The 27,314-nt window shown below is 53.9% G+C and overlaps 12 non-coding genes and 1 pseudogene across 12 annotated transcripts; all 13 read right to left on the bottom strand.

The window, feature by feature from the left end:
• Positions 1 to 2,247: 2,247 nt before the first annotated feature.
• LOC146801470 (5S ribosomal RNA) lies at positions 2,248 to 2,366 on the bottom strand. The gene has a single exon (XR_014968175.1). It is a non-coding gene; the product is annotated as a 5S ribosomal RNA (ribosomal RNA).
• A 956-nt stretch (positions 2,367 to 3,322) lies between these two features.
• Positions 3,323 to 3,441, bottom strand: LOC146801471 (5S ribosomal RNA). Its single transcript, XR_014968176.1, has one exon. It is a non-coding gene; the product is annotated as a 5S ribosomal RNA (ribosomal RNA).
• A 2,875-nt stretch (positions 3,442 to 6,316) lies between these two features.
• On the bottom strand, positions 6,317 to 6,435 carry LOC146801472 (5S ribosomal RNA). The gene has a single exon (XR_014968177.1). It is a non-coding gene; the product is annotated as a 5S ribosomal RNA (ribosomal RNA).
• Positions 6,436 to 7,407: 972 nt separating this feature from the next.
• On the bottom strand, positions 7,408 to 7,526 carry LOC146801473 (5S ribosomal RNA). Its single transcript, XR_014968178.1, has one exon. It is a non-coding gene; the product is annotated as a 5S ribosomal RNA (ribosomal RNA).
• Positions 7,527 to 10,398: 2,872 nt separating this feature from the next.
• On the bottom strand, positions 10,399 to 10,517 carry LOC146801474 (5S ribosomal RNA). The gene has a single exon (XR_014968179.1). It is a non-coding gene; the product is annotated as a 5S ribosomal RNA (ribosomal RNA).
• Positions 10,518 to 11,473: 956 nt separating this feature from the next.
• Positions 11,474 to 11,592, bottom strand: LOC146801475 (5S ribosomal RNA). The gene has a single exon (XR_014968180.1). It is a non-coding gene; the product is annotated as a 5S ribosomal RNA (ribosomal RNA).
• Positions 11,593 to 14,463: 2,871 nt separating this feature from the next.
• LOC146801476 (5S ribosomal RNA) lies at positions 14,464 to 14,582 on the bottom strand. Its single transcript, XR_014968181.1, has one exon. It is a non-coding gene; the product is annotated as a 5S ribosomal RNA (ribosomal RNA).
• Positions 14,583 to 15,554: 972 nt separating this feature from the next.
• Positions 15,555 to 15,673, bottom strand: LOC146801477 (5S ribosomal RNA). The gene has a single exon (XR_014968182.1). It is a non-coding gene; the product is annotated as a 5S ribosomal RNA (ribosomal RNA).
• A 2,871-nt stretch (positions 15,674 to 18,544) lies between these two features.
• LOC146801478 (5S ribosomal RNA) lies at positions 18,545 to 18,663 on the bottom strand. The gene has a single exon (XR_014968184.1). It is a non-coding gene; the product is annotated as a 5S ribosomal RNA (ribosomal RNA).
• A 956-nt stretch (positions 18,664 to 19,619) lies between these two features.
• On the bottom strand, positions 19,620 to 19,738 carry LOC146801479 (5S ribosomal RNA). Its single transcript, XR_014968185.1, has one exon. It is a non-coding gene; the product is annotated as a 5S ribosomal RNA (ribosomal RNA).
• A 2,874-nt stretch (positions 19,739 to 22,612) lies between these two features.
• LOC146801480 (5S ribosomal RNA) lies at positions 22,613 to 22,721 on the bottom strand (annotated as a pseudogene).
• A 956-nt stretch (positions 22,722 to 23,677) lies between these two features.
• LOC146801481 (5S ribosomal RNA) lies at positions 23,678 to 23,796 on the bottom strand. Its single transcript, XR_014968186.1, has one exon. It is a non-coding gene; the product is annotated as a 5S ribosomal RNA (ribosomal RNA).
• Positions 23,797 to 26,669: 2,873 nt separating this feature from the next.
• Positions 26,670 to 26,788, bottom strand: LOC146801482 (5S ribosomal RNA). Its single transcript, XR_014968187.1, has one exon. It is a non-coding gene; the product is annotated as a 5S ribosomal RNA (ribosomal RNA).
• Between the last annotated feature and the right edge of the window lie 526 nt (positions 26,789 to 27,314).

Below are 27,314 nucleotides of genomic sequence, written 5' to 3' on the forward strand. Positions count from 1 at the left end.
ACTGTCTGGCCCCATTGAAAGCCTGCCTCAACACCGCCGCCAGACTCGCAACGGGTTGAAACAACATTTGACCACATTTCTCCCCCTGCCTCAAAGCTCTGAACTGGCTTCCCCTGAAGGCCAGAATACAATTTAAAGCGGCTTGCATAACTCACAAAGCTCTGTACGCGAATTCACCTACATTTCTTGCACAAAAACTCGTGATATCCGGACAGGCCAGAAACTCCCGATATGCCAAAAAGCACGCTTCGGGAAGAAAAAAACCTACAATCGAGCCTTCTCTGGGGCCGCTCCAAGAATCTGGAACTCTCTCCCACCCTCCATCAGAAGACTTCCGTCACTGGCACACTTTAAGAAGGAGACCAAAACTTTCTTTAATGGGAAAATAGCTCATCTAATGAATACTTTACAATCACCTCATAGGCTTGTTCCACCCTCCAACTCGGCATTATCCACGGCCTCCACGGATGACACATTTTTCTGGACTCCTGGGCATCCCCCCCAAGAGCTGAGACTGCGCGCCTTCTTGTACATGTAACTACCCGCTCTAATTTGTTATCCCACATGTAGCTTCGACCTCAGACGGGGTGCACCTCGTGGATATGGAAACCTTCTTGTATGGTTTTTTTATCTGCATGCTTCAATTTTCTCCCACATGTAGCTTGGACCTCAGACTGCGTGCTCCTCCTGTATATTGTATCCCTATCTCTCCCAATCTGATCCCTCCCATCCTTATGCGTTGTTTTCCTCCCCCTCAATCCTGTAAAGCGCTCTGATACCCTCACGGGTCTGGTTCGCGCTCTATAAAACTATAAATAAATAAATAAATGACACGCAGGCTCCGACCTCCCTATAGGTGCCAGCTGGGGAGCTAGCAAACCAGCAGCCTGGTGTTTTCACCAAGAGCCTGGCCTTGCTTTGCACTGGGCTCTAAGGCACTCTATCGGGCCGCTCCGCCATGTGGCAGGGGCTGCCGGACTACAACTCTTCAACTCATGCTCACCCGCAGAAGCATTGGCATGGCAATTTTTTTTCCCAGGGAGCTCTGGCTGCAAGTTTTCTTTTCTTTTTTTTATCAGAGACCGAGCCCTCGTATGCAAATCACGTCCATGTCCAGGGCCTGCCACCGTGTGTATAGAGAAGAGAGACTGAGATGAGGGTCTGAGTGCTCTATGGTTGCGTGGTCCTCGTTGCCAACGGCCTGACTTCAGCAGCCGCCCGTCCTTAAAGGCGGTGAGGCCACGCCCCCGCCCTTTTGGACATAAGGAGTGTATGTCAGGCTGAAGAAAGGTCAGCTTGACAGACACTCTTTATGTTCAGGCCAGGAGTTGGAGATGCGCTAAATGCGCAGGCTCCCGGCTGCCTAAGCTGAGGTTTGCTGGGCTGAGGATGTCACAGCTCTGGTGGGCCTGACCTCCTCGGCTCAGCAAAAGGTCCTTGAGGCCCTCCCCTCCTGTTGAGGGAGAGCTTCAGTGAAAGCCTCGTAGCTGGACGCTTCATTTTTAAACCCCGAAGCGCCAACGGCCGAGTGTCTGTCACCGACTCTGTCCCCATCCTGCTCTGTAACGAGTGAGCGACTGCTGCCTCCCCTCATTGGCTGACCAAGGTAGCAGTGGCAACCCTCTTGGCAGCTCCCGGAGGCCTGCAGCAGGTAAGTGTTGCTTTTTTCTTGACGCCGTTTGGTTCGTTTGTTCGTGTGCGCATGTATGAATGTATGTGTATTTGTGAGTGAGTGTTGTGTACGGGGTGTGTGCGAGTGTCTGCTTGTGAATGCATGGGTGTAAGTGAGTGCGTATGTGTGTGCGTGTGTGTGCGCCCCGCACCCCTCTCGGTTGTACTCGGCGGCCCTCGCTGCCTGGCTCTCCGGCTCACCCCCCCTGCTTTCGGGCTGCTGGGGAAAGCCAATAGATGGGGACCTGGAACCGATGCTGGCCCGTGCAGCAGCTCTGCGCCGCCGAGAGAAGAAAACCACATCTTGCGGGGTTGGGGTGGGGGTGGGGGTGGGGGGGGGGGGGGGGGGGGGGGTGTTGGAGTCGGTCCCGTGTTCTGTCTTATGGCACAGCTTTTTTTCTTTCTGGACCCAGTGTAAAGCGCAGCCGAATGTTCAATATCCGAGCGGAAAGTTATGGGCCCTGAGTGTTGCGAACCTGATGGCGTTTTTTTTTTTTTTTAAGAAACAAAAAATAAAAGAGTAGAATAGATCCCGCCCCCCAAAAAACGGAAGTGCCATTGGTCAGAGAGGCAAAATGCCTACAGCACCTGGTATTCCCAGGCGGTCTCCCATCCAAGTACTAACCAGGCCCGACCCTGCTTAGCTTCCGAGATCGGACGAGATCGGGCGCATTCAGGGTGGTATGGCCGTAGGCACGAGAGCGTGCCTGTTCAGGCCTCTTGTGCTGCGGCAGCCCGCGTGTCATCACCAGGCGTCCCTCGAGTACCTTTGCACATTTCCCTTTAACACCTGCCCTCCATATCAAACTTCCTGCACACTGCCAAGCACAGCCCTCTCTTGCACTTGCTTACTTTACACTTTCGCACAGGCTGGCTGCGACCACCCTTCTTTAGGGGCCGGCATTAGCAGCAGACCAGCAGCCGGACCTTTTTAACAAGCGCCGCCTAGCCTTGCTTCGCACTGGCCTCCAGGCACTTGCTTCGCCCTGGCCTCCAAGGCACTCTGCTCGGGACACTTCTCTATGTGCCGGGGGCTGCAGGGACTCCCGCTCAGCAGCTGATGCTCACCCGAACTCTGGGGAGGCAACTTCTTTACCCTCAATCTCTGGCTGCCGCAAGTCTCCTGTCTTTTTGTAAAAAAAGAAAAAACACCAAGAACTGGCCCCTCATATGCAAATAATGTCCGTGCCCCGCCCCCTCTGTCCGTATAGAAAAGAGAGTGAGGCGAGGGTCCGAGTACTGCCTGGGTCCATGGCCCTTAATGTCACGGGCCTGGCTCTCCGCCTCAGCGGGCCCCTGCTCCCGGGCTGCCTCGGACAGCCCAGCCGAGGGAGGGGGGCCCCCGGAACCGGGGCCGGCGCAGCCCATCAGCAGCGGCAGCTTGCAGCAGCTCCCCAGCCTTAGCTAGGGGTCCTCTGTCCTGTCTTAGGGCAAAGTTTTTCTTCATTTTCTTTCAGTTTTCGAGTTTAAAGTTAAGGGCCACGCATATTGTAAACTCGTTGCCGGTTTCTTTATAAATAAATAAAAAAAAAAAACAAAGAGGAGGAGGGAGAGGAGGAGAGCAGAATATATGTATATTTGTTAGAAAATGCTATGAGCCAGGAAGATTAGGTGTGATTGTGCAGGGGACGCGCAGCAGCGAGTGGCAAAATGCCTACAGCACCTGGTATTCCCAGGCGGTCTCCCATCCAAGTACTAACCAGGCCCGACCCTGCTTAGCTTCCGAGATCGGACGAGATCGGGCGCATTCAGGGTGGTATGGCCGTAGGCATGGGAGGCTGCCTGTTCAGGCCTCTTGTGCTCACACCACCCGCCACTCTGGAACCTTCTGCGCTGCGCACACTTGCACACTTCCCTTCAACAACTGCCCTCCCTTGGCAAGCTTGCTACAGATAGCCAAGCACAGCCCTGGCTTTCACCAGCCGTGCGCTTGCTTATTTCACACTTCTGCCGCCAACATCTCCTACCTTATGTACGCCCACCGTACACAGGTCTACATAAAAATCTCTTTCCCCGAGGACATTTTCTCCCTAAACGAGGCACTGAAGCGGCCAGTCCACTGGCTCACCAGCAACCAGCTTAAACTCAACGCAAACAAAACGGAATTCCTTCTGACCCCCCCCCCCCACCCAAACCAAACCCAGACATCCAGGAATGGATCAAGACCATCACTGCACTCAACTGCCCTCCTACCATTATTGAGTCGGCGAAATCCCTGGGAATAACCCTTGACGGCAGCTTGCATATGCATGGCCGTATAAACGCGATGGCCAAAACGGCTAGATTCCACCCGAGCTACCTAAGAAACCTAAAACCCTTCCTCGATGTGTCCGGCCTTAAAATGGCAACCCAGGCCCTAGTCATTTCCAGACTTGAATATGGATGCTCTACTCTTGCAGGGCTACCCAAGAACTCTCTGGCCCCGTTGAAAGCCTGCCTCAACACCGCCGCCAGACTCGTAACGGGTTGAAAACAATTTGACCACATCTCTCCCCACCTCAAAGCTCTGAACTGGCTTCCCCAGAAGGCCAGAATACAATTTGAAGTGGCTTGCATAACTCACAAAGCTCTGTACGCGAATTCACCTACATATCTTGCACAAAAACTCGTGATATCCGGACAGGCCAGAAACTCCCGATCTGCCAAAAAGCACGCTTCGGGAAGAAAATAACCTGCAATCGAGCCTTCTCTGGGGCCGCTCCAAGAATCTGGCACTCTCTCCCACCCTCCATCAGAAGACTTCCGTCACTGGCACACTTTAAGAAGGAGACCAAAACTTTCTTTAACAGGAAAATAGCTCATCTAAGGAATACTTTACAATCACCTCATAGACTTGTTCCACCCTCCACCTCGGCATTATCCACGGCCTCCACGGATGACACATTTTTCTGGACTCCTGGGCATCCCCCCCAAGAGCTGAGACTGCGCGCCTTCTTGTACATGTAACTACCCGCTCTAATTTGTTATCCCACATGTAGCTTCGACCTCAGACGGGGTGCACCTCGTGGATATGGAAACCTTCTTGTATGGTTTTTTTATCTGCATGCTTCAATTTTCTCCCACATGTAGCTTGGACCTTAGACTGCGTGCTCCTCCTGTATATTGTATCCCTATCTCTCCCAATCTGATCCCTCCCATCCTTATGCGTTGTTTTCCTCCCCCTCAATCCTGTAAAGCGCTCTGATACCCTCACGGGTCTGGTTCGCGCTCTATAAAACTATAAATAAATAAATAAATGACACGCAGGCTCCGACCTCCCTATAGGTGCCAGCTGGGGAGCTAGCAAACCAGCAGCCTGGTGTTTTCACCAAGAGCCTGGCCTTGCTTTGCACTGGGCTCTAAGGCACTCTATCGGGCCGCTCCGCCATGTGGCAGGGGCTGCCGGACTACAACTCTTCAACTCATGCTCACCCGCAGAAGCATTGGCATGGCAATTTTTTTTCCCAGGGAGCTCTGGCTGCAAGTTTTCTTTTCTTTTTTTTTATCAGAGACCGAGCCCTCGTATGCAAATCACGTCCATGTCCAGGGCCTGCCACCGTGTGTATAGAGAAGAGAGACTGAGATGAGGGTCTGAGTGCTCTATGGTTGCGTGGTCCTCGTTGCCAACGGCCTGACTTCAGCAGCCGCCCGTCCTTAAAGGCGGTGAGGCCACGCCCCCGCCCTTTTGGACATAAGGAGTGTATGTCAGGCTGAAGAAAGGTCAGCTTGACAGACACTCTTTATGTTCAGGCCAGGAGTTGGAGATGCGCTAAATGCGCAGGCTCCCGGCTGCCTAAGCTGAGGTTTGCTGGGCTGAGGATGTCACAGCTCTGGTGGGCCTGACCTCCTCGGCTCAGCAAAAGGTCCTTGAGGCCCTCCCCTCCTGTTGAGGGAGAGCTTCAGTGAAAGCCTCGTAGCTGGACGCTTCATTTTTAAACCCCGAAGCGCCAACGGCCGAGTGTCTGTCACCGACTCTGTCCCCATCCTGCTCTGTAACGAGTGAGCGACTGCTGCCTCCCCTCATTGGCTGACCAAGGTAGCAGTGGCAACCCTCTTGGCAGCTCCCGGAGGCCTGCAGCAGGTAAGTGTTGCTTTTTTCTTGACGCCGTTTGGTTCGTTTGTTCGTGTGCGCATGTATGAATGTATGTGTATTTGTGAGTGAGTGTTGTGTACGGGGTGTGTGCGAGTGTCTGCTTGTGAATGCATGGGTGTAAGTGAGTGCGTATGTGTGTGCGTGTGTGTGCGCCCCGCACCCCTCTCGGTTGTACTCGGCGGCCCTCGCTGCCTGGCTCTCCGGCTCACCCCCCCTGCTTTCGGGCTGCTGGGGAAAGCCAATAGATGGGGACCTGGAACCGATGCTGGCCCGTGCAGCAGCTCTGCGCCGCCGAGAGAAGAAAACCACATCTTGCGGGGTTGGGGTGGGGGTGGGGGGGGGGGGGGGGGGTGTTGGAGTCGGTCCCGTGTTCTGTCTTATGGCACAGCTTTTTTTCTTTCTGGACCCAGTGTAAAGCGCAGCCGAATGTTCAATATCCGAGCGGAAAGTTATGGGCCCTGAGTGTTGCGAACCTGATGGCGTTTTTTTTTTTTTTTAAGAAACAAAAAATAAAAGAGTAGAATAGATCCCGCCCCCAAAAAAACGGAAGTGCCATTGGTCAGAGAGGCAAAATGCCTACAGCACCTGGTATTCCCAGGCGGTCTCCCATCCAAGTACTAACCAGGCCCGACCCTGCTTAGCTTCCGAGATCGGACGAGATCGGGCGCATTCAGGGTGGTATGGCCGTAGGCACGTGAGCGTGCCTGTTCAGGCCTCTTGTGCTGCGGCAGCCCGCTTGTCATCACCAGGCGTCCCTCGAGTACCTTTGCACATTTCCCTTTAACACCTGCCCTCCATATCAAACTTCCTGCACACTGCCAAGCACAGCCCTCTCTTGCACTTGCTTACTTTACACTTTCGCACAGGCTGGCTGCGACCACCCTTCTTTAGGGGCCGGCATTAGCAGCAGACCAGCAGCCTGACCTTTTTAACAAGCGCCGCCTAGCCTTGCTTCGCACTGGCCTCCAGGCACTTGCTTCGCCCCGGCCTCCAAGGCACTCTGCTCGGGACACTTCTCTATGTGCCGGGGGGCTGCAGGGACTCTCGCTCAGCAGCTGATGCTCACCCGATATCTGGGGAGGCAACTTCTTTACCCCCAATCTCTGGCTGCTGCAAGTCTCCTGTCTTTTTGTAAAAAAAAAAAAAAAGAAACCTCAAGAACTGGCCCCTCATATGCAAATAATGTCCGTGCCCCGCCCCGCCCCCTCTGTCCGTATAGAAAAGAGAGTGAGGCGAGGGTCCGAGAACTGCCTGGGTCCATGGCCCTTAATGTCACCGGCCTGGCTCTCCGCCTCAGCGGCCCCCTGCTCCCGGGCTGCCTCGGACAGCCCAGCCGAGGGAGAGGGGGCCCGGAACCGGGGCCGGCGCAGCCCATCAGCAGCGGCAGCTTGCAGCAGCTCCCCAGCCTTAGCTAGGGGTCCTCTGTCCTGTCTTAGGGCAAAGTTTTTCTTCATTTTCTTTCAGTTTTCGAGTTTAAAGTTAAGGGCCACGCATATTGTAAACTCGTTGCCGGCTTCTTTATAAATAAATAAATAAAGAAATAAAAAAAACAGAGGAGGAGGGAGAGGAGGAGAGCAGAATATATGTATATTTGTTAGAAAATGCTATGAGCCAGGAAGATTAGGTGTGATTGTGCAGGGGACGCGCAGCAGCGAGTGGCAAAATGCCTACAGCACCTGGTATTCCCAGGCGGTCTCCCATCCAAGTACTAACCAGGCCCGACCCTGCTTAGCTTCCGAGATCGGACGAGATCGGGCGCATTCAGGGTGGTATGGCCGTAGGCATGGGAGGCTGCCTGTTCAGGCCTCTTGTGCTGACACCACCCGCCACTCTGGAACCTTCTGCGCTGCGCACACTTGCACACTTCCCTTCAACAACTGCCCTCCCTTGGCAAGCTTGCTACAGATAGCCAAGCACAGCCCTGGCTTTCACCAGCCGTGCACTTGCTTATTTCACACTTCTGCCGCCAACATCTCCTACCTTATGTACGCCCACCGTTCACAGGTCTACATAAAAATCTCTTTCCCTGAGGACATTTTCTCCCTAAACGAGGCACTGAAGCTGGCAGTCCACTGGCTCACCAGCAACCAGCTTAAACTCCACGCAAACAAAACGGAATTCCCTCTGATCTCCCCACCCAAACCAAATCCAGACTTCCAGGAATGGATCAAGACCATCACTGCACTAAACTGCCCTCCTACCATTATTGAGTCGGCGAAATCCCTGGGAATAACCCTTGACGGCAGCTTGCATATGCATGGCCATATAAACGCGCTGGCCAGAACGGCTAGATTCCACCTGAGCTACCCAAGAAACCTAAAACCCTTCCTCGATGTGTCCGGCCTTGAAATGGCAACCCAGGCCCTAGTCATTTCTAAACTTGAATATGGATGCTCTACTCTTGCAGGGCTACCCAAGAACTGTCTGGCCCCATTGAAAGCCTGCCTCAACACCGCCGCCAGACTCGCAACGGGTTGAAACAACATTTGACCACATTTCTCCCCCTGCCTCAAAGCTCTGAACTGGCTTCCCCTGAAGGCCAGAATACAATTTAAAGCGGCTTGCATAACTCACAAAGCTCTGTACGCGAATTCACCTACATTTCTTGCACAAAAACTCGTGATATCCGGACAGGCCAGAAACTCCCGATATGCCAAAAAGCACGCTTCGGGAAGAAAAAAACCTACAATCGAGCCTTCTCTGGGGCCGCTCCAAGAATCTGGAACTCTCTCCCACCCTCCATCAGAAGACTTCCGTCACTGGCACACTTTAAGAAGGAGACCAAAACTTTCTTTAATGGGAAAATAGCTCATCTAATGAATACTTTACAATCACCTCATAGGCTTGTTCCACCCTCCAACTCGGCATTATCCACGGCCTCCACGGATGACACATTTTTCTGGACTCCTGGGCATCCCCCCCAAGAGCTGAGACTGCGCGCCTTCTTGTACATGTAACTACCCGCTCTAATTTGTTATCCCACATGTAGCTTCGACCTCAGACGGGGTGCACCTCGTGGATATGGAAACCTTCTTGTATGGTTTTTTTATCTGCATGCTTCAATTTTCTCCCACATGTAGCTTGGACCTCAGACTGCGTGCTCCTCCTGTATATTGTATCCCTATCTCTCCCAATCTGATCCCTCCCATCCTTATGCGTTGTTTTCCTCCCCCTCAATCCTGTAAAGCGCTCTGATACCCTCACGGGTCTGGTTCGCGCTCTATAAAACTATAAATAAATAAATAAATGACACGCAGGCTCCGACCTCCCTATAGGTGCCAGCTGGGGAGCTAGCAAACCAGCAGCCTGGTGTTTTCACCAAGAGCCTGGCCTTGCTTTGCACTGGGCTCTAAGGCACTCTATCGGGCCGCTCCGCCATGTGGCAGGGGCTGCCGGACTACAACTCTTCAACTCATGCTCACCCGCAGAAGCATTGGCATGGCAATTTTTTTTCCCAGGGAGCTCTGGCTGCAAGTTTTCTTTTCTTTTTTTTTATCAGAGACCGAGCCCTCGTATGCAAATCACGTCCATGTCCAGGGCCTGCCACCGTGTGTATAGAGAAGAGAGACTGAGATGAGGGTCTGAGTGCTCTATGGTTGCGTGGTCCTCGTTGCCAACGGCCTGACTTCAGCAGCCGCCCGTCCTTAAAGGCGGTGAGGCCACGCCCCCGCCCTTTTGGACATAAGGAGTGTATGTCAGGCTGAAGAAAGGTCAGCTTGACAGACACTCTTTATGTTCAGGCCAGGAGTTGGAGATGCGCTAAATGCGCAGGCTCCCGGCTGCCTAAGCTGAGGTTTGCTGGGCTGAGGATGTCACAGCTCTGGTGGGCCTGACCTCCTCGGCTCAGCAAAAGGTCCTTGAGGCCCTCCCCTCCTGTTGAGGGAGAGCTTCAGTGAAAGCCTCGTAGCTGGACGCTTCATTTTTAAACCCCGAAGCGCCAACGGCCGAGTGTCTGTCACCGACTCTGTCCCCATCCTGCTCTGTAACGAGTGAGCGACTGCTGCCTCCCCTCATTGGCTGACCAAGGTAGCAGTGGCAACCCTCTTGGCAGCTCCCGGAGGCCTGCAGCAGGTAAGTGTTGCTTTTTTCTTGACGCCGTTTGGTTCGTTTGTTCGTGTGCGCATGTATGAATGTATGTGTATTTGTGAGTGAGTGTTGTGTACGGGGTGTGTGCGAGTGTCTGCTTGTGAATGCATGGGTGTAAGTGAGTGCGTATGTGTGTGCGTGTGTGTGCGCCCCGCACCCCTCTCGGTTGTACTCGGCGGCCCTCGCTGCCTGGCTCTCCGGCTCACCCCCCCTGCTTTCGGGCTGCTGGGGAAAGCCAATAGATGGGGACCTGGAACCGATGCTGGCCCGTGCAGCAGCTCTGCGCCGCCGAGAGAAGAAAACCACATCTTGCGGGGTTGGGGTGGGGGTGGGGGGGGGGGGGGGGGTGTTGGAGTCGGTCCCGTGTTCTGTCTTATGGCACAGCTTTTTTTCTTTCTGGACCCAGTGTAAAGCGCAGCCGAATGTTCAATATCCGAGCGGAAAGTTATGGGCCCTGAGTGTTGCGAACCTGATGGCGTTTTTTTTTTTTTTTAAGAAACAAAAAATAAAAGAGTAGAATAGATCCCGCCCCCCAAAAAACGGAAGTGCCATTGGTCAGAGAGGCAAAATGCCTACAGCACCTGGTATTCCCAGGCGGTCTCCCATCCAAGTACTAACCAGGCCCGACCCTGCTTAGCTTCCGAGATCGGACGAGATCGGGCGCATTCAGGGTGGTATGGCCGTAGGCACGAGAGCGTGCCTGTTCAGGCCTCTTGTGCTGCGGCAGCCCGCGTGTCATCACCAGGCGTCCCTCGAGTACCTTTGCACATTTCCCTTTAACACCTGCCCTCCATATCAAACTTCCTGCACACTGCCAAGCACAGCCCTCTCTTGCACTTGCTTACTTTACACTTTCGCACAGGCTGGCTGCGACCACCCTTCTTTAGGGGCCGGCATTAGCAGCAGACCAGCAGCCGGACCTTTTTAACAAGCGCCGCCTAGCCTTGCTTCGCACTGGCCTCCAGGCACTTGCTTCGCCCTGGCCTCCAAGGCACTCTGCTCGGGACACTTCTCTATGTGCCGGGGGCTGCAGGGACTCCCGCTCAGCAGCTGATGCTCACCCGAACTCTGGGGAGGCAACTTCTTTACCCTCAATCTCTGGCTGCCGCAAGTCCCCTGTCTTTTTGTAAAAAAAGAAAAAACACCAAGAACTGGCCCCTCATATGCAAATAATGTCCGTGCCCCGCCCCCTCTGTCCGTATAGAAAAGAGAGTGAGGCGAGGGTCCGAGTACTGCCTGGGTCCATGGCCCTTAATGTCACGGGCCTGGCTCTCCGCCTCAGCGGGCCCCTGCTCCCGGGCTGCCTCGGACAGCCCAGCCGAGGGAGGGGGGCCCCCGGAACCGGGGCCGGCGCAGCCCATCAGCAGCGGCAGCTTGCAGCAGCTCCCCAGCCTTAGCTAGGGGTCCTCTGTCCTGTCTTAGGGCAAAGTTTTTCTTCATTTTCTTTCAGTTTTCGAGTTTAAAGTTAAGGGCCACGCATATTGTAAACTCGTTGCCGGTTTCTTTATAAATAAATAAAAAAAAAAAACAAAGAGGAGGAGGGAGAGGAGGAGAGCAGAATATATGTATATTTGTTAGAAAATGCTATGAGCCAGGAAGATTAGGTGTGATTGTGCAGGGGACGCGCAGCAGCGAGTGGCAAAATGCCTACAGCACCTGGTATTCCCAGGCGGTCTCCCATCCAAGTACTAACCAGGCCCGACCCTGCTTAGCTTCCGAGATCGGACGAGATCGGGCGCATTCAGGGTGGTATGGCCGTAGGCATGGGAGGCTGCCTGTTCAGGCCTCTTGTGCTCACACCACCCGCCACTCTGGAACCTTCTGCGCTGCGCACACTTGCACACTTCCCTTCAACAACTGCCCTCCCTTGGCAAGCTTGCTACAGATAGCCAAGCACAGCCCTGGCTTTCACCAGCCGTGCGCTTGCTTATTTCACACTTCTGCCGCCAACATCTCCTACCTTATGTACGCCCACCGTACACAGGTCTACATAAAAATCTCTTTCCCCGAGGACATTTTCTCCCTAAACGAGGCACTGAAGCGGCCAGTCCACTGGCTCACCAGCAACCAGCTTAAACTCAACGCAAACAAAACGGAATTCCTTCTGACCCCCCCCCCCCACCCAAACCAAACCCAGACATCCAGGAATGGATCAAGACCATCACTGCACTCAACTGCCCTCCTACCATTATTGAGTCGGCGAAATCCCTGGGAATAACCCTTGACGGCAGCTTGCATATGCATGGCCGTATAAACGCGATGGCCAAAACGGCTAGATTCCACCCGAGCTACCTAAGAAACCTAAAACCCTTCCTCGATGTGTCCGGCCTTAAAATGGCAACCCAGGCCCTAGTCATTTCCAGACTTGAATATGGATGCTCTACTCTTGCAGGGCTACCCAAGAACTCTCTGGCCCCGTTGAAAGCCTGCCTCAACACCGCCGCCAGACTCGTAACGGGTTGAAAACAATTTGACCACATCTCTCCCCACCTCAAAGCTCTGAACTGGCTTCCCCAGAAGGCCAGAATACAATTTGAAGTGGCTTGCATAACTCACAAAGCTCTGTACGCGAATTCACCTACATATCTTGCACAAAAACTCGTGATATCCGGACAGGCCAGAAACTCCCGATCTGCCAAAAAGCACGCTTCGGGAAGAAAATAACCTGCAATCGAGCCTTCTCTGGGGCCGCTCCAAGAATCTGGCACTCTCTCCCACCCTCCATCAGAAGACTTCCGTCACTGGCACACTTTAAGAAGGAGACCAAAACTTTCTTTAACAGGAAAATAGCTCATCTAAGGAATACTTTACAATCACCTCATAGACTTGTTCCACCCTCCACCTCGGCATTATCCACGGCCTCCACGGATGACACATTTTTCTGGACTCCTGGGCATCCCCCCCAAGAGCTGAGACTGCGCGCCTTCTTGTACATGTAACTACCCGCTCTAATTTGTTATCCCACATGTAGCTTCGACCTCAGACGGGGTGCACCTCGTGGATATGGAAACCTTCTTGTATGGTTTTTTTATCTGCATGCTTCAATTTTCTCCCACATGTAGCTTGGACCTTAGACTGCGTGCTCCTCCTGTATATTGTATCCCTATCTCTCCCAATCTGATCCCTCCCATCCTTATGCGTTGTTTTCCTCCCCCTCAATCCTGTAAAGCGCTCTGATACCCTCACGGGTCTGGTTCGCGCTCTATAAAACTATAAATAAATAAATAAATGACACGCAGGCTCCGACCTCCCTATAGGTGCCAGCTGGGGAGCTAGCAAACCAGCAGCCTGGTGTTTTCACCAAGAGCCTGGCCTTGCTTTGCACTGGGCTCTAAGGCACTCTATCGGGCCGCTCCGCCATGTGGCAGGGGCTGCCGGACTACAACTCTTCAACTCATGCTCACCCGCAGAAGCATTGGCATGGCAATTTTTTTTCCCAGGGAGCTCTGGCTGCAAGTTTTCTTTTCTTTTTTTTTATCAGAGACCGAGCCCTCGTATGCAAATCACGTCCATGTCCAGGGCCTGCCACCGTGTGTATAGAGAAGAGAGACTGAGATGAGGGTCTGAGTGCTCTATGGTTGCGTGGTCCTCGTTGCCAACGGCCTGACTTCAGCAGCCGCCCGTCCTTAAAGGCGGTGAGGCCACGCCCCCGCCCTTTTGGACATAAGGAGTGTATGTCAGGCTGAAGAAAGGTCAGCTTGACAGACACTCTTTATGTTCAGGCCAGGAGTTGGAGATGCGCTAAATGCGCAGGCTCCCGGCTGCCTAAGCTGAGGTTTGCTGGGCTGAGGATGTCACAGCTCTGGTGGGCCTGACCTCCTCGGCTCAGCAAAAGGTCCTTGAGGCCCTCCCCTCCTGTTGAGGGAGAGCTTCAGTGAAAGCCTCGTAGCTGGACGCTTCATTTTTAAACCCCGAAGCGCCAACGGCCGAGTGTCTGTCACCGACTCTGTCCCCATCCTGCTCTGTAACGAGTGAGCGACTGCTGCCTCCCCTCATTGGCTGACCAAGGTAGCAGTGGCAACCCTCTTGGCAGCTCCCGGAGGCCTGCAGCAGGTAAGTGTTGCTTTTTTCTTGACGCCGTTTGGTTCGTTTGTTCGTGTGCGCATGTATGAATGTATGTGTATTTGTGAGTGAGTGTTGTGTACGGGGTGTGTGCGAGTGTCTGCTTGTGAATGCATGGGTGTAAGTGAGTGCGTATGTGTGTGCGTGTGTGTGCGCCCCGCACCCCTCTCGGTTGTACTCGGCGGCCCTCGCTGCCTGGCTCTCCGGCTCACCCCCCCTGCTTTCGGGCTGCTGGGGAAAGCCAATAGATGGGGACCTGGAACCGATGCTGGCCCGTGCAGCAGCTCTGCGCCGCCGAGAGAAGAAAACCACATCTTGCGGGGTTGGGGTGGGGGTGGGGGGGGGGGGGGTGTTGGAGTCGGTCCCGTGTTCTGTCTTATGGCACAGCTTTTTTTCTTTCTGGACCCAGTGTAAAGCGCAGCCGAATGTTCAATATCCGAGCGGAAAGTTATGGGCCCTGAGTGTTGCGAACCTGATGGCGTTTTTTTTTTTTTTTAAGAAACAAAAAATAAAAGAGTAGAATAGATCCCGCCCCCAAAAAAACGGAAGTGCCATTGGTCAGAGAGGCAAAATGCCTACAGCACCTGGTATTCCCAGGCGGTCTCCCATCCAAGTACTAACCAGGCCCGACCCTGCTTAGCTTCCGAGATCGGACGAGATCGGGCGCATTCAGGGTGGTATGGCCGTAGGCACGAGAGCGTGCCTGTTCAGGCCTCTTGTGCTGCGGCAGCCCGCGTGTCATCACCAGGCGTCCCTCGAGTACCTTTGCACATTTCCCTTTAACACCTGCCCTCCATATCAAACTTCCTGCACACTGCCAAGCACAGCCCTCTCTTGCACTTGCTTACTTTACACTTTCGCACAGGCTGGCTGCGACCACCCTTCTTTAGGGGCCGGCATTAGCAGCAGACCAGCAGCCTGACCTTTTTAACAAGCGCCGCCTAGCCTTGCTTCGCACTGGCCTCCAGGCACTTGCTTCGCCCCGGCCTCCAAGGCACTCTGCTCGGGACACTTCTCTATGTGCCGGGGGGCTGCAGGGACTCTCGCTCAGCAGCTGATGCTCACCCGATATCTGGGGAGGCAACTTCTTTACCCCCAATCTCTGGCTGCTGCAAGTCTCCTGTCTTTTTGTAAAAAAAAAAAAAAAGAAACCTCAAGAACTGGCCCCTCATATGCAAATAATGTCCGTGCCCCGCCCCGCCCCCTCTGTCCGTATAGAAAAGAGAGTGAGGCGAGGGTCCGAGAACTGCCTGGGTCCATGGCCCTTAATGTCACCGGCCTGGCTCTCCGCCTCAGCGGCCCCCTGCTCCCGGGCTGCCTCGGACAGCCCAGCCGAGGGAGAGGGGGCCCGGAACCGGGGCCGGCGCAGCCCATCAGCAGCGGCAGCTTGCAGCAGCTCCCCAGCCTTAGCTAGGGGTCCTCTGTCCTGTCTTAGGGCAAAGTTTTTCTTCATTTTCTTTCAGTTTTCGAGTTTAAAGTTAAGGGCCACGCATATTGTAAACTCGTTGCCGGCTTCTTTATAAATAAATAAATAAAGAAATAAAAAAAACAGAGGAGGAGGGAGAGGAGGAGAGCAGAATATATGTATATTTGTTAGAAAATGCTATGAGCCAGGAAGATTAGGTGTGATTGTGCAGGGGACGCGCAGCAGCGAGTGGCAAAATGCCTACAGCACCTGGTATTCCCAGGCGGTCTCCCATCCAAGTACTAACCAGGCCCGACCCTGCTTAGCTTCCGAGATCGGACGAGATCGGGCGCATTCAGGGTGGTATGGCCGTAGGCATGGGAGGCTGCCTGTTCAGGCCTCTTGTGCTGACACCACCCGCCACTCTGGAACCTTCTGCGCTGCGCACACTTGCACACTTCCCTTCAACAACTGCCCTCCCTTGGCAAGCTTGCTACAGATAGCCAAGCACAGCCCTGGCTTTCACCAGCCGTGCACTTGCTTATTTCACACTTCTGCCGCCAACATCTCCTACCTTATGTACGCCCACCGTTCACAGGTCTACATAAAAATCTCTTTCCCTGAGGACATTTTCTCCCTAAACGAGGCACTGAAGCTGGCAGTCCACTGGCTCACCAGCAACCAGCTTAAACTCCACGCAAACAAAACGGAATTCCCTCTGATCTCCCCACCCAAACCAAATCCAGACTTCCAGGAATGGATCAAGACCATCACTGCACTAAACTGCCCTCCTACCATTATTGAGTCGGCGAAATCCCTGGGAATAACCCTTGACGGCAGCTTGCATATGCATGGCCATATAAACGCGCTGGCCAGAACGGCTAGATTCCACCTGAGCTACCCAAGAAACCTAAAACCCTTCCTCGATGTGTCCGGCCTTGAAATGGCAACCCAGGCCCTAGTCATTTCTAAACTTGAATATGGATGCTCTACTCTTGCAGGGCTACCCAAGAACTGTCTGGCCCCATTGAAAGCCTGCCTCAACACCGCCGCCAGACTCGCAACGGGTTGAAACAACATTTGACCACATTTCTCCCCCTGCCTCAAAGCTCTGAACTGGCTTCCCCTGAAGGCCAGAATACAATTTAAAGCGGCTTGCATAACTCACAAAGCTCTGTACGCGAATTCACCTACATTTCTTGCACAAAAACTCGTGATATCCGGACAGGCCAGAAACTCCCGATATGCCAAAAAGCACGCTTCGGGAAGAAAAAAACCTACAATCGAGCCTTCTCTGGGGCCGCTCCAAGAATCTGGAACTCTCTCCCACCCTCCATCAGAAGACTTCCGTCACTGGCACACTTTAAGAAGGAGACCAAAACTTTCTTTAATGGGAAAATAGCTCATCTAATGAATACTTTACAATCACCTCATAGGCTTGTTCCACCCTCCAACTCGGCATTATCCACGGCCTCCACGGATGACACATTTTTCTGGACTCCTGGGCATCCCCCCCAAGAGCTGAGACTGCGCGCCTTCTTGTACATGTAACTACCCGCTCTAATTTGTTATCCCACATGTAGCTTCGACCTCAGACGGGGTGCACCTCGTGGATATGGAAACCTTCTTGTATGGTTTTTTTATCTGCATGCTTCAATTTTCTCCCACATGTAGCTTGGACCTCAGACTGCGTGCTCCTCCTGTATATTGTATCCCTATCTCTCCCAATCTGATCCCTCCCATCCTTATGCGTTGTTTTCCTCCCCCTCAATCCTGTAAAGCGCTCTGATACCCTCACGGGTCTGGTTCGCGCTCTATAAAACTATAAATAAATAAATAAATGACACGCAGGCTCCGACCTCCCTATAGGTGCCAGCTGGGGAGCTAGCAAACCAGCAGCCTGGTGTTTTCACCAAGAGCCTGGCCTTGCTTTGCACTGGGCTCTAAGGCACTCTATCGGGCCGCTCCGCCATGTGGCAGGGGCTGCCGGACTACAACTCTTCAACTCATGCTCACCCGCAGAAGCATTGGCATGGCAATTTTTTTTCCCAGGGAGCTCTGGCTGCAAGTTTTCTTTTCTTTTTTTTATCAGAGACCGAGCCCTCGTATGCAAATCACGTCCATGTCCAGGGCCTGCCACCGTGTGTATAGAGAAGAGAGACTGAGATGAGGGTCTGAGTGCTCTATGGTTGCGTGGTCCTCGTTGCCAACGGCCTGACTTCAGCAGCCGCCCGTCCTTAAAGGCGGTGAGGCCACGCCCCCGCCCTTTTGGACATAAGGAGTGTATGTCAGGCTGAAGAAAGGTCAGCTTGACAGACACTCTTTATGTTCAGGCCAGGAGTTGGAGATGCGCTAAATGCGCAGGCTCCCGGCTGCCTAAGCTGAGGTTTGCTGGGCTGAGGATGTCACAGCTCTGGTGGGCCTGACCTCCTCGGCTCAGCAAAAGGTCCTTGAGGCCCTCCCCTCCTGTTGAGGGAGAGCTTCAGTGAAAGCCTCGTAGCTGGACGCTTCATTTTTAAACCCCGAAGCGCCAACGGCCGAGTGTCTGTCACCGACTCTGTCCCCATCCTGCTCTGTAACGAGTGAGCGACTGCTGCCTCCCCTCATTGGCTGACCAAGGTAGCAGTGGCAACCCTCTTGGCAGCTCCCGGAGGCCTGCAGCAGGTAAGTGTTGCTTTTTTCTTGACGCCGTTTGGTTCGTTTGTTCGTGTGCGCATGTATGAATGTATGTGTATTTGTGAGTGAGTGTTGTGTACGGGGTGTGTGCGAGTGTCTGCTTGTGAATGCATGGGTGTAAGTGAGTGCGTATGTGTGTGCGTGTGTGTGCGCCCCGCACCCCTCTCGGTTGTACTCGGCGGCCCTCGCTGCCTGGCTCTCCGGCTCACCCCCCCTGCTTTCGGGCTGCTGGGGAAAGCCAATAGATGGGGACCTGGAACCGATGCTGGCCCGTGCAGCAGCTCTGCGCCGCCGAGAGAAGAAAACCACATCTTGCGGGGTTGGGGTGGGGGTGGGGGGGGGGGGGGGGGTGTTGGAGTCGGTCCCGTGTTCTGTCTTATGGCACAGCTTTTTTTCTTTCTGGACCCAGTGTAAAGCGCAGCCGAATGTTCAATATCCGAGCGGAAAGTTATGGGCCCTGAGTGTTGCGAACCTGATGGCGTTTTTTTTTTTTTTTAAGAAACAAAAAATAAAAGAGTAGAATAGATCCCGCCCCCCAAAAAACGGAAGTGCCATTGGTCAGAGAGGCAAAATGCCTACAGCACCTGGTATTCCCAGGCGGTCTCCCATCCAAGTACTAACCAGGCCCGACCCTGCTTAGCTTCCGAGATCGGACGAGATCGGGCGCATTCAGGGTGGTATGGCCGTAGGCACGAGAGCGTGCCTGTTCAGGCCTCTTGTGCTGCGGCAGCCCGCGTGTCATCACCAGGCGTCCCTCGAGTACCTTTGCACATTTCCCTTTAACACCTGCCCTCCATATCAAACTTCCTGCACACTGCCAAGCACAGCCCTCTCTTGCACTTGCTTACTTTACACTTTCGCACAGGCTGGCTGCGACCACCCTTCTTTAGGGGCCGGCATTAGCAGCAGACCAGCAGCCGGACCTTTTTAACAAGCGCCGCCTAGCCTTGCTTCGCACTGGCCTCCAGGCACTTGCTTCGCCCTGGCCTCCAAGGCACTCTGCTCGGGACACTTCTCTATGTGCCGGGGGCTGCAGGGACTCCCGCTCAGCAGCTGATGCTCACCCGAACTCTGGGGAGGCAACTTCTTTACCCTCAATCTCTGGCTGCCGCAAGTCCCCTGTCTTTTTGTAAAAAAAGAAAAAACACCAAGAACTGGCCCCTCATATGCAAATAATGTCCGTGCCCCGCCCCCTCTGTCCGTATAGAAAAGAGAGTGAGGCGAGGGTCCGAGTACTGCCTGGGTCCATGGCCCTTAATGTCACGGGCCTGGCTCTCCGCCTCAGCGGGCCCCTGCTCCCGGGCTGCCTCGGACAGCCCAGCCGAGGGAGGGGGGCCCCCGGAACCGGGGCCGGCGCAGCCCATCAGCAGCGGCAGCTTGCAGCAGCTCCCCAGCCTTAGCTAGGGGTCCTCTGTCCTGTCTTAGGGCAAAGTTTTTCTTCATTTTCTTTCAGTTTTCGAGTTTAAAGTTAAGGGCCACGCATATTGTAAACTCGTTGCCGGTTTCTTTATAAATAAATAAAAAAAAAAAACAAAGAGGAGGAGGGAGAGGAGGAGAGCAGAATATATGTATATTTGTTAGAAAATGCTATGAGCCAGGAAGATTAGGTGTGATTGTGCAGGGGACGCGCAGCAGCGAGTGGCAAAATGCCTACAGCACCTGGTATTCCCAGGCGGTCTCCCATCCAAGTACTAACCAGGCCCGACCCTGCTTAGCTTCCGAGATCGGACGAGATCGGGCGCATTCAGGGTGGTATGGCCGTAGGCATGGGAGGCTGCCTGTTCAGGCCTCTTGTGCTCACACCACCCGCCACTCTGGAACCTTCTGCGCTGCGCACACTTGCACACTTCCCTTCAACAACTGCCCTCCCTTGGCAAGCTTGCTACAGATAGCCAAGCACAGCCCTGGCTTTCACCAGCCGTGCGCTTGCTTATTTCACACTTCTGCCGCCAACATCTCCTACCTTATGTACGCCCACCGTACACAGGTCTACATAAAAATCTCTTTCCCCGAGGACATTTTCTCCCTAAACGAGGCACTGAAGCGGCCAGTCCACTGGCTCACCAGCAACCAGCTTAAACTCAACGCAAACAAAACGGAATTCCTTCTGACCCCCCCCCCCACCCAAACCAAACCCAGACATCCAGGAATGGATCAAGACCATCACTGCACTCAACTGCCCTCCTACCATTATTGAGTCGGCGAAATCCCTGGGAATAACCCTTGACGGCAGCTTGCATATGCATGGCCGTATAAACGCGATGGCCAAAACGGCTAGATTCCACCCGAGCTACCTAAGAAACCTAAAACCCTTCCTCGATGTGTCCGGCCTTAAAATGGCAACCCAGGCCCTAGTCATTTCCAGACTTGAATATGGATGCTCTACTCTTGCAGGGCTACCCAAGAACTCTCTGGCCCCGTTGAAAGCCTGCCTCAACACCGCCGCCAGACTCGTAACGGGTTGAAAACAATTTGACCACATCTCTCCCCACCTCAAAGCTCTGAACTGGCTTCCCCAGAAGGCCAGAATACAATTTGAAGTGGCTTGCATAACTCACAAAGCTCTGTACGCGAATTCACCTACATATCTTGCACAAAAACTCGTGATATCCGGACAGGCCAGAAACTCCCGATCTGCCAAAAAGCACGCTTCGGGAAGAAAATAACCTGCAATCGAGCCTTCTCTGGGGCCGCTCCAAGAATCTGGCACTCTCTCCCACCCTCCATCAGAAGACTTCCGTCACTGGCACACTTTAAGAAGGAGACCAAAACTTTCTTTAACAGGAAAATAGCTCATCTAAGGAATACTTTACAATCACCTCATAGACTTGTTCCACCCTCCACCTCGGCATTATCCACGGCCTCCACGGATGACACATTTTTCTGGACTCCTGGGCATCCCCCCCAAGAGCTGAGACTGCGCGCCTTCTTGTACATGTAACTACCCGCTCTAATTTGTTATCCCACATGTAGCTTCGACCTCAGACGGGGTGCACCTCGTGGATATGGAAACCTTCTTGTATGGTTTTTTTATCTGCATGCTTCAATTTTCTCCCACATGTAGCTTGGACCTTAGACTGCGTGCTCCTCCTGTATATTGTATCCCTATCTCTCCCAATCTGATCCCTCCCATCCTTATGCGTTGTTTTCCTCCCCCTCAATCCTGTAAAGCGCTCTGATACCCTCACGGGTCTGGTTCGCGCTCTATAAAACTATAAATAAATAAATAAATGACACGCAGGCTCCGACCTCCCTATAGGTGCCAGCTGGGGAGCTAGCAAACCAGCAGCCTGGTGTTTTCACCAAGAGCCTGGCCTTGCTTTGCACTGGGCTCTAAGGCACTCTATCGGGCCGCTCCGCCATGTGGCAGGGGCTGCCGGACTACAACTCTTCAACTCATGCTCACCCGCAGAAGCATTGGCATGGCAATTTTTTTTCCCAGGGAGCTCTGGCTGCAAGTTTTCTTTTCTTTTTTTTTATCAGAGACCGAGCCCTCGTATGCAAATCACGTCCATGTCCAGGGCCTGCCACCGTGTGTATAGAGAAGAGAGACTGAGATGAGGGTCTGAGTGCTCTATGGTTGCGTGGTCCTCGTTGCCAACGGCCTGACTTCAGCAGCCGCCCGTCCTTAAAGGCGGTGAGGCCACGCCCCCGCCCTTTTGGACATAAGGAGTGTATGTCAGGCTGAAGAAAGGTCAGCTTGACAGACACTCTTTATGTTCAGGCCAGGAGTTGGAGATGCGCTAAATGCGCAGGCTCCCGGCTGCCTAAGCTGAGGTTTGCTGGGCTGAGGATGTCACAGCTCTGGTGGGCCTGACCTCCTCGGCTCAGCAAAAGGTCCTTGAGGCCCTCCCCTCCTGTTGAGGGAGAGCTTCAGTGAAAGCCTCGTAGCTGGACGCTTCATTTTTAAACCCCGAAGCGCCAACGGCCGAGTGTCTGTCACCGACTCTGTCCCCATCCTGCTCTGTAACGAGTGAGCGACTGCTGCCTCCCCTCATTGGCTGACCAAGGTAGCAGTGGCAACCCTCTTGGCAGCTCCCGGAGGCCTGCAGCAGGTAAGTGTTGCTTTTTTCTTGACGCCGTTTGGTTCGTTTGTTCGTGTGCGCATGTATGAATGTATGTGTATTTGTGAGTGAGTGTTGTGTACGGGGTGTGTGCGAGTGTCTGCTTGTGAATGCATGGGTGTAAGTGAGTGCGTATGTGTGTGCGTGTGTGTGCGCCCCGCACCCCTCTCGGTTGTACTCGGCGGCCCTCGCTGCCTGGCTCTCCGGCTCACCCCCCCTGCTTTCGGGCTGCTGGGGAAAGCCAATAGATGGGGACCTGGAACCGATGCTGGCCCGTGCAGCAGCTCTGCGCCGCCGAGAGAAGAAAACCACATCTTGCGGGGTTGGGGTGGGGGTGGGGGAGGGGGGGGGGGGTGTTGGAGTCGGTCCCGTGTTCTGTCTTATGGCACAGCTTTTTTTCTTTCTGGACCCAGTGTAAAGCGCAGCCGAATGTTCAATATCCGAGCGGAAAGTTATGGGCCCTGAGTGTTGCGAACCTGATGGCGTTTTTTTTTTTTTTTAAGAAACAAAAAATAAAAGAGTAGAATAGATCCCGCCCCCAAAAAAACGGAAGTGCCATTGGTCAGAGAGGCAAAATGCCTACAGCACCTGGTATTCCCAGGCGGTCTCCCATCCAAGTACTAACCAGGCCCGACCCTGCTTAGCTTCCGAGATCGGGCGCATTCAGGGTGGTATGGCCGTAGGCACGAGAGCGTGCCTGTTCAGGCCTCTTGTGCTGCGGCAGCCCGCTTGTCATCACCAGGCGTCCCTCGAGTACCTTTGCACATTTCCCTTTAACACCTGCCCTCCATATCAAACTTCCTGCACACTGCCAAGCACAGCCCTCTCTTGCACTTGCTTACTTTACACTTTCGCACAGGCTGGCTGCGACCACCCTTCTTTAGGGGCCGGCATTAGCAGCAGACCAGCAGCCGGACCTTTTTAACAAGCGCCGCCTAGCCTTGCTTCGCACTGGCCTCCAGGCACTTGCTTCGCCCTGGCCTCCAAGGCACTCTGCTCGGGACACTTCTCTATGTGCCGGGGGCTGCAGGGACTCCCGCTCAGCAGCTGATGCTCACCCGAACTCTGGGGAGGCAACTTCTTTACCCTCAATCTCTGGCTGCCGCAAGTCTCCTGTCTTTTTGTAAAAAAAGAAAAAACACCAAGAACTGGCCCCTCATATGCAAATAATGTCCGTGCCCCGCCCCCTCTGTCCGTATAGAAAAGAGAGTGAGGCGAGGGTCCGAGTACTGCCTGGGTCCATGGCCCTTAATGTCACGGGCCTGGCTCTCCGCCTCAGCGGGCCCCTGCTCCCGGGCTGCCTCGGACAGCCCAGCCGAGGGAGGGGGGCCCCCGGAACCGGGGCCGGCGCAGCCCATCAGCAGCGGCAGCTTGCAGCAGCTCCCCAGCCTTAGCTAGGGGTCCTCTGTCCTGTCTTAGGGCAAAGTTTTTCTTCATTTTCTTTCAGTTTTCGAGTTTAAAGTTAAGGGCCACGCATATTGTAAACTCGTTGCCGGTTTCTTTATAAATAAATAAAAAAAAAAAACAAAGAGGAGGAGGGAGAGGAGGAGAGCAGAATATATGTATATTTGTTAGAAAATGCTATGAGCCAGGAAGATTAGGTGTGATTGTGCAGGGGACGCGCAGCAGCGAGTGGCAAAATGCCTACAGCACCTGGTATTCCCAGGCGGTCTCCCATCCAAGTACTAACCAGGCCCGACCCTGCTTAGCTTCCGAGATCGGACGAGATCGGGCGCATTCAGGGTGGTATGGCCGTAGGCAGGGGAGGCTGCCTGTTCAGGCCTCTTGTGCTGACACCACCCGCCACTCTGGAACCTTCTGCGCTGCGCACACTTGCACACTTCCCTTCAACAACTGCCCTCCCTTGGCAAGCTTGCTACAGATAGCCAAGCACAGCCCTGGCTTTCACCAGCCGTGCACTTGCTTATTTCACACTTCTGCCGCCAACATCTCCTACCTTATGTACGCCCACCGTTCACAGGTCTACATAAAAATCTCTTTCCCTGAGGACATTTTCTCCCTAAACGAGGCACTGAAGCTGGCAGTCCACTGGCTCACCAGCAACCAGCTTAAACTCCACGCAAACAAAACGGAATTCCCTCTGATCTCCCCACCCAAACCAAATCCAGACTTCCAGGAATGGATCAAGACCATCACTGCACTAAACTGCCCTCCTACCATTATTGAGTCGGCGAAATCCCTGGGAATAACCCTTGACGGCAGCTTGCATATGCATGGCCATATAAACGCGCTGGCCAGAACGGCTAGATTCCACCTGAGCTACCCAAGAAACCTAAAACCCTTCCTCGATGTGTCCGGCCTTGAAATGGCAACCCAGGCCCTAGTCATTTCTAAACTTGAATATGGATGCTCTACTCTTGCAGGGCTACCCAAGAACTGTCTGGCCCCATTGAAAGCCTGCCTCAACACCGCCGCCAGACTCGCAACGGGTTGAAACAACATTTGACCACATTTCTCCCCCTGCCTCAAAGCTCTGAACTGGCTTCCCCTGAAGGCCAGAATACAATTTAAAGCGGCTTGCATAACTCACAAAGCTCTGTACGCGAATTCACCTACATTTCTTGCACAAAAACTCGTGATATCCGGACAGGCCAGAAACTCCCGATATGCCAAAAAGCACGCTTCGGGAAGAAAAAAACCTACAATCGAGCCTTCTCTGGGGCCGCTCCAAGAATCTGGAACTCTCTCCCACCCTCCATCAGAAGACTTCCGTCACTGGCACACTTTAAGAAGGAGACCAAAACTTTCTTTAATGGGAAAATAGCTCATCTAATGAATACTTTACAATCACCTCATAGGCTTGTTCCACCCTCCAACTCGGCATTATCCACGGCCTCCACGGATGACACATTTTTCTGGACTCCTGGGCATCCCCCCCAAGAGCTGAGACTGCGCGCCTTCTTGTACATGTAACTACCCGCTCTAATTTGTTATCCCACATGTAGCTTCGACCTCAGACGGGGTGCACCTCGTGGATATGGAAACCTTCTTGTATGGTTTTTTTATCTGCATGCTTCAATTTTCTCCCACATGTAGCTTGGACCTCAGACTGCGTGCTCCTCCTGTATATTGTATCCCTATCTCTCCCAATCTGATCCCTCCCATCCTTATGCGTTGTTTTCCTCCCCCTCAATCCTGTAAAGCGCTCTGATACCCTCACGGGTCTGGTTCGCGCTCTATAAAACTATAAATAAATAAATAAATGACACGCAGGCTCCGACCTCCCTATAGGTGCCAGCTGGGGAGCTAGCAAACCAGCAGCCTGGTGTTTTCACCAAGAGCCTGGCCTTGCTTTGCACTGGGCTCTAAGGCACTCTATCGGGCCGCTCCGCCATGTGGCAGGGGCTGCCGGACTACAACTCTTCAACTCATGCTCACCCGCAGAAGCATTGGCATGGCAATTTTTTTTCCCAGGGAGCTCTGGCTGCAAGTTTTCTTTTCTTTTTTTTATCAGAGACCGAGCCCTCGTATGCAAATCACGTCCATGTCCAGGGCCTGCCACCGTGTGTATAGAGAAGAGAGACTGAGATGAGGGTCTGAGTGCTCTATGGTTGCGTGGTCCTCGTTGCCAACGGCCTGACTTCAGCAGCCGCCCGTCCTTAAAGGCGGTGAGGCCACGCCCCCGCCCTTTTGGACATAAGGAGTGTATGTCAGGCTGAAGAAAGGTCAGCTTGACAGACACTCTTTATGTTCAGGCCAGGAGTTGGAGATGCGCTAAATGCGCAGGCTCCCGGCTGCCTAAGCTGAGGTTTGCTGGGCTGAGGATGTCACAGCTCTGGTGGGCCTGACCTCCTCGGCTCAGCAAAAGGTCCTTGAGGCCCTCCCCTCCTGTTGAGGGAGAGCTTCAGTGAAAGCCTCGTAGCTGGACGCTTCATTTTTAAACCCCGAAGCGCCAACGGCCGAGTGTCTGTCACCGACTCTGTCCCCATCCTGCTCTGTAACGAGTGAGCGACTGCTGCCTCCCCTCATTGGCTGACCAAGGTAGCAGTGGCAACCCTCTTGGCAGCTCCCGGAGGCCTGCAGCAGGTAAGTGTTGCTTTTTTCTTGACGCCGTTTGGTTCGTTTGTTCGTGTGCGCATGTATGAATGTATGTGTATTTGTGAGTGAGTGTTGTGTACGGGGTGTGTGCGAGTGTCTGCTTGTGAATGCATGGGTGTAAGTGAGTGCGTATGTGTGTGCGTGTGTGTGCGCCCCGCACCCCTCTCGGTTGTACTCGGCGGCCCTCGCTGCCTGGCTCTCCGGCTCACCCCCCCTGCTTTCGGGCTGCTGGGGAAAGCCAATAGATGGGGACCTGGAACCGATGCTGGCCCGTGCAGCAGCTCTGCGCCGCCGAGAGAAGAAAACCACATCTTGCGGGGTTGGGGTGGGGGTGGGGGGGGGGGGGGGGGGGTGTTGGAGTCGGTCCCGTGTTCTGTCTTATGGCACAGCTTTTTTTCTTTCTGGACCCAGTGTAAAGCGCAGCCGAATGTTCAATATCCGAGCGGAAAGTTATGGGCCCTGAGTGTTGCGAACCTGATGGCGTTTTTTTTTTTTTTTAAGAAACAAAAAATAAAAGAGTAGAATAGATCCCGCCCCCCAAAAAACGGAAGTGCCATTGGTCAGAGAGGCAAAATGCCTACAGCACCTGGTATTCCCAGGCGGTCTCCCATCCAAGTACTAACCAGGCCCGACCCTGCTTAGCTTCCGAGATCGGACGAGATCGGGCGCATTCAGGGTGGTATGGCCGTAGGCACGAGAGCGTGCCTGTTCAGGCCTCTTGTGCTGCGGCAGCCCGCGTGTCATCACCAGGCGTCCCTCGAGTACCTTTGCACATTTCCCTTTAACACCTGCCCTCCATATCAAACTTCCTGCACACTGCCAAGCACAGCCCTCTCTTGCACTTGCTTACTTTACACTTTCGCACAGGCTGGCTGCGACCACCCTTCTTTAGGGGCCGGCATTAGCAGCAGACCAGCAGCCGGACCTTTTTAACAAGCGCCGCCTAGCCTTGCTTCGCACTGGCCTCCAGGCACTTGCTTCGCCCTGGCCTCCAAGGCACTCTGCTCGGGACACTTCTCTATGTGCCGGGGGCTGCAGGGACTCCCGCTCAGCAGCTGATGCTCACCCGAACTCTGGGGAGGCAACTTCTTTACCCTCAATCTCTGGCTGCCGCAAGTCTCCTGTCTTTTTGTAAAAAAAGAAAAAACACCAAGAACTGGCCCCTCATATGCAAATAATGTCCGTGCCCCGCCCCCTCTGTCCGTATAGAAAAGAGAGT

This window comes from Triturus cristatus, chromosome 8 (assembly GCF_964204655.1).
Source record: "Triturus cristatus chromosome 8, aTriCri1.1, whole genome shotgun sequence".
Classification (NCBI taxonomy): Eukaryota; Metazoa; Chordata; class Amphibia; order Caudata; family Salamandridae; genus Triturus; species Triturus cristatus.